Source organism: Uloborus diversus, chromosome 2 (assembly GCF_026930045.1).
Source record: "Uloborus diversus isolate 005 chromosome 2, Udiv.v.3.1, whole genome shotgun sequence".
NCBI classification, from domain to species: Eukaryota; Metazoa; Arthropoda; class Arachnida; order Araneae; family Uloboridae; genus Uloborus; species Uloborus diversus.
Window position 1 is genome coordinate 87,377,580 of NC_072732.1, and position 6,000 is coordinate 87,383,579.

Consider the following 6,000-nt stretch of genomic DNA (forward strand, 5'->3'; position numbering starts at 1 on the left):
ATTGGTCTAATTTTTTGCTCACATTTCTCATTTCAATTTCATTTTGTCACATACTGCTCACAAAACATTTGCTTTGTAACTCTAAAGCGTCTTTAGTTCTAAACTGAAAACTAGTATGTTGTGGCTATCACGAAACTTTCTTCTATATTTTTCTCCTTTTTTTCTGATCCCCCCCCCCCTTGACGAGGAAGCAATATTCCCAACAAAAACAAAATTGCACATGCAAAAACTTGACGACCATCCCAATATCTGAATTATTGCAAAAGCAAAGCAAAGAGCGAAAATTGAAAGTTATTTTAAAAGCCTTGCTTGAATTAATTACAAATAACTTATTTGTTAACAAACATAAAATGGCAACAGTTAAAAATTTTAAGTCATTGAGATAATATGTCCGATCATTTCCATAAACGCCGCCGAAATGGACGGTGGTGCTGCAGCCTTGGTGCAAGCTGAAAAAGGAACCGTAACGTCAAGGACAGTCAAATGAAAGCAATAAGCAATCGCGATTGCTCAAAAAAAAAAAAAAAAAAAAACCTGTGACCCTCTTTCTCCAATCAACTCTAATTTGAATTCTGAAACTTTGAATTCAAATTATGTTTTTTTCAATCACGAGTTGCGACAAGACCCTCCTCATTAGAGTTATTGTTTCTAGAAATGGCTCCCCCCCTCCAAGCACGTCCCTCCTCCTGGGTGGTTATGTGTGTATAGTTGTGTGCGTGCAGGCTTAAGCGTGTGCACGTAGTCCTGTGTATGTGTGTAAAGGCGCGTGCGTGTAGGCGAGGTTGTATGAGCATGCGTGTGTAGGACATGGACGCCACCACCCAGCAGAAGTGGATACCGGGGGACAGTGCCCAGGACCAGAGCAGCCGTGCCGCCGTCGCGCCGGTGGGCGGTGGTGCTGCTGGTCCAAGCTGAAAAAGGAACCACAACGTCAAGGACTGTCAAATGAGAACAAAAAGCAATCATGATTGCTCAAAAAAAAATCAACACCTCTTGGAGCGATTGGCGTCTAAATTGAACCAAAGCCTGATTACATATGGATTCACATTTATTCCAAATTTCATCCAGAACGTAGCTTTACTTCTTGAGATAGGGTACTCACAATGGAAAAAGAGAACATTCGATTGCGCCACCCCCTTTTCAGCTGTTGACACCAAAATAAAATCAGCTCTTATACCCACTAAGGGCTACTTGTCGAAAAAATTTTGTTTGATTCTGTTCGTTATTTCTTGAGATATAGCAGTCACAATTGACGACAAAAAACGTTCTATAACTCAACCCCCGTTTGAGCTATTGATACCAAAATTGAATCAGCACCTGCTCCTGTTAGGGGCAGCATGTGAACCGAATTTTGTTTGATTCCGCTAGTTACTTCCAGAGGAATAGCAAGCACGCGTAACTCAAAAAACGTCCCATTGCTCCACCCCCCTTTCAGGAATTCGCGCCAAAAACCAATGGGCACAAGTTCACATAGGGGCACATATGTGTACCGAATTTCGTTCGATTTCATGCGGTAGTTTTTGCTGTAGAGCGGCCACAAAGAACTGGTCACACACAGACGTGACACACACACGGACACACACACACAGACAGACAGACATTTTCCAGAAATAGTCGATATGGACTCAGCACACCTCAAAACGTTCGAATCCGTCAAAATTCGAAATTCGAAAATTTGCACGAATCCAATACTTTCTTCTATATATTAGATATAGAAGAAAGTAAAAAGGAAATAAAAATCTGGCATTTAAAAAAAAATCTAATAAATTTGTTCGGATTATTCTTTCGACAAATTATTTGACATTCTTATTTGAGACGTGTTCCGAAAACTATTCTGAGGAGCAATTGAACTGAAATATTTAAAAAAAAACTTTTGCTTATAAAAATTTAATTGTTGACTTGTACATGAAAGATACAAAGAAGTCCATTACGTAGCGTGATATCCGTTTCGTTTAGGACTCAGGTAAAATAAACGCACCTGTCAGAAGAGCTCGCGAGGATTGAGATATTATAAAAAAATAAAGAAGTTAAGAACCTTTTCCAAAAAAAAAATAAATAAAATGTTTAAACCACCTTTCATGCAACTGTGAATTGCAAAAACAGTTAGAATGAAATCCATTCTTCCAACAGCATGCGTATGCTAAATACTTTTAAGTAAAATGTTTTGAAATTGGCACAAAAACGGTAGATAAAATTAAATTCCCGAGCATTGCTTACATGTATAAAATCAAGCAAAGTCATGTTCTTCAATTATATAATATTAACAAGTTTTACATTAATGACCATATAATCGCCATATTAGTAAAACAATAATTTTACTTCTTTTATAATGTTGAAAAACGACTTAAAATTAGTAAAGAAATACGAGAACCGTTACACAACAGTTCGCATTTTTCTGACTTTAACAAGATCTTTAATTTTATTTCAAAGATGATCTGTCATTAATAAATTCTTTCCATAATCTAAACTGTCGAAGGAAAAAATAAAAAAGGGAAAGGAAATAATATTCTATGGTAGAAAAGATTTTTGAAAAGGAGAAAATTTGTACACCAAAATGAAATAAAGGCAAAGAAGAGTTAAACGTATATAATGTAAAATAAAAGACGAGATTAAACTAAACACAGAAGATGAAGAACTTTAAACGAAATTCCTGTTTAAAAAAAAGAAAAAAAAATCTTACATGTTTGTTTACTAGTAAATATTGCCTTTGTTCGCTGATTAGTCCTGTTCATTTACAGAATTACTTATCTCCTTTTAGTAAATGCAAAAAATTTTGCAAAACAGAACCACAAAAGTTCTTTAGTTTTTTAAAAATATTTACAAACATAAATAAAAATAAAAACTCCAGTTTTTAGAAAAATATTTACACTTATAAATAAAAATGTTTTTGCTTCTATGTATCAAACGCTACAGCTTTAAACAATATTATGACTTTCCGTAAACTTGTGTTGACGTTTTAATTTTTTGCTTAAGTTATCCCGTACATAATATCCTATATCGTCGCCTCAGATCAACATTAAGACATCTAATCCCAGAAATAACACTAAGATATTCTACCATTGCTCTGAAGCAATGATATATAGAACAAATGTACATTTAAAGATGCAATGAAGCTTATAAATTATTTGGAACTGATATCAAAACTTTATTTTAAAAAACAGACATTTTACTTTTGATAAATGCATCAATAGTAGTCTTATTACAAGGGAATACAGGAACATAATTATATGTATATATATAAATATATACATTACATAGTAAAAACTTTGAAAATAAACTTACACTTTTTCTTTAAATAATCTACGCAGCTTCAACATTCGATGATGGTGCGCTCTTTAAAAAGGAAAACTCACAAAATTTCAACTCATCCCTCACATTTTTGAAAAAAACTACAGATAATTTCAAAGCACAAGCTATTTATAAAATTTATTGGATTAGTCATTCAGTCGTCTATTCCATGCAATATTAGTCCCAATATCTATCTAATCAGAAATCGATATGAACATTTGAGTCGTAAATATAGGTTATATATGAAGTAGTGTTGCATTCTACGTTCTGTTAATTGCAATCAAAATTAAAAGTTACTAACACATCAAGATTAAAGTGTTGATAAGGTTTTCGGGAATATTTTCAAACATGACATAATTTTTCATACAAACAATAACTAACCTTGTTTTCCCTTTTTATCAGGATCATTATTTATTGATAAACTTGCGTTTTTCACAAATGGAGAAACATAAAATCGTTTCATTCCCCCCTGTTTTTGGAGTTTCGGACCAAGTGGAGTAATGTTAGCTTTTCTTCTAAATATTAAGCTTAGCAACATGTTTTAGCAACTATTCGTAAGAAAAAGTTTTAGAGCTTAATTTCTTGAACATATTTTGTCGAATTATGCAAATGTATATTTTCTTTTAAATGTCCTGCTTATATATGTACTTACAGAATAAGAATAAAACATAAAACTGTTATACAATTTATCCACAATCAATCTATATTGTAATTAAAGAAGCGATACAACACGGAAATGAATCCTACCATGAAAGTCCATTGCAGTGGTGCTTAACCTTTTTTTAAGCATAGGACCGCAACTCATTTCAAGATTATTACCGCGGGACAGAGAGTTTGTCAGACTTTAAAATATTTATTTTAAATATTTTTTATCATATTCATATTTTTCTTTATATTTTTTATTTACCAAACACTAATTGACAATGAAATAGAGTTTTCATTTTGAATCTTTAAACGACCAGAGATTTTCGCCAGAGTCAGTGTTTCACTGAACAAAGTTTCATGATTAAAGTCGTATTTCAATATTATTGTAGCATAGTTATTTGATACATATTTTAAGGTGTTCTTATAGACCAGGATCTGAAGGGGGTTGAGCATGCATGGAAAGGCTGACGCAATATTATTTCTGATTATTGTTACAGGCCCAAAAGTGAAACCACATGTTGTCGACAACCCCGGAGGAGAAGGGGGGGGGGATTCAGTGGGGGGAGCCGTTTACTAAAATACTCATAACTCGCGAACTATTTGAGATAAAACACTGAGAAAAGAGGCAATAGATGCAACAAAACAAGGGCATTGTAAAAGGTAAATATGATTATGGTTCTATCTTTGTTGGTTTCTGAGTAAAATTCCATTTTTTCAAGCAAGCAAAAATTTTGAATAAAATACGTAAAACAAACTTTTTTAAAACTAAATTCTGAATCAGAATTGTTTAATTATTTTTCAAATAAACAAAACCCTAAACATCATTATTCAGTATGTTAAAACTATTTCAGTATTGTTAACGCGTTGAAAAACAAAATGACAGTAGCAAGCTCAAACACAATTCACAGTATAGTTCAGGATTTGAAGGGGGTTTTGAGCATGCATGGAAAACCTGACGCAAAATTATTTCTGATTATTGTTACAGGCACTATAGTGATTATGAAAACACATGGTGTCTCCCACATCGGTGGTCGACAGCCCCGGGGGAGAGGGGGCAGCAGTGTGGGACGCCGTTTACTAAAACACTCATAACTCGCGAACCGTAGGAGGTAAAACACTGGAAAAAGTAGCAATAGATGCAACAGAACAAGGGCTTAATATGCTTATAGTCCTATCTTTTTTGTTTTATGAGAAAAGTTACTTTTTTCGCAACCAAGCAAAAATCTTGAATAAAATACGCAAAAGCTTTTTTCCCCCCAATGATAAGTTCTTTATTAAAACTATTTAAACGTTTAGATAATCAATAAAATCTGAAATTTCCTCATTCAGTTTGTTTAAAACTACTTAATTATTACCAACGTCCGTGTTAAAAAGCGAAATAGACATAGCAATCACCGCCTAAGTTAGCGCTTTGAATAAAGCGGCAACATGCTAAGGAGAAAAATTAGACTTATCCTTTTGACGAACCATCCATTCTGAAGTGTACGAACTTGTTCTAATTGCAAAGTATGCATTTATGGCTTTTGTTTTACGATAATTTTGTTATATACTGCTTTAAATTTGAGAGGAACTAGGAAATCAGGCCCACAGTAGTTTCAATTCAAGAACATAATTTCAATTTATTTTTATTAATTTATATTTTTAATTTGCACAAACGAATATAGCGGGTATTGTTTTACATAATTTACCCAACAAAGAACAATAATGCAAGAAGTAATATGTTCTAAATAAATAAAAAAATGAGAAGCTTCTTGAGCTTATATCAAAACAAATATAAATATAAAATTATAAATTAGGTTTCTAAGAAAAAAAATCTTCAATTAAGTAAAATTAGTAAAACTATGAATGTTAAAAAATAATTGTAAAATAACAATATGCGTACATAAAGTGACTAAGATTTTTAGTATTATTATATCAGAAATTCTGAAAGCTTAATTTCTGATATATTAATACTAAAAATCTTCGTATTAATTAGCCCTTTTCAGATGACTTGTAATTATTCCACTGAATCGTTGTCTTCCGAGTATTTTGTAGTTGAATGAATTGCAGGAGCATAGCAGAGAGCTG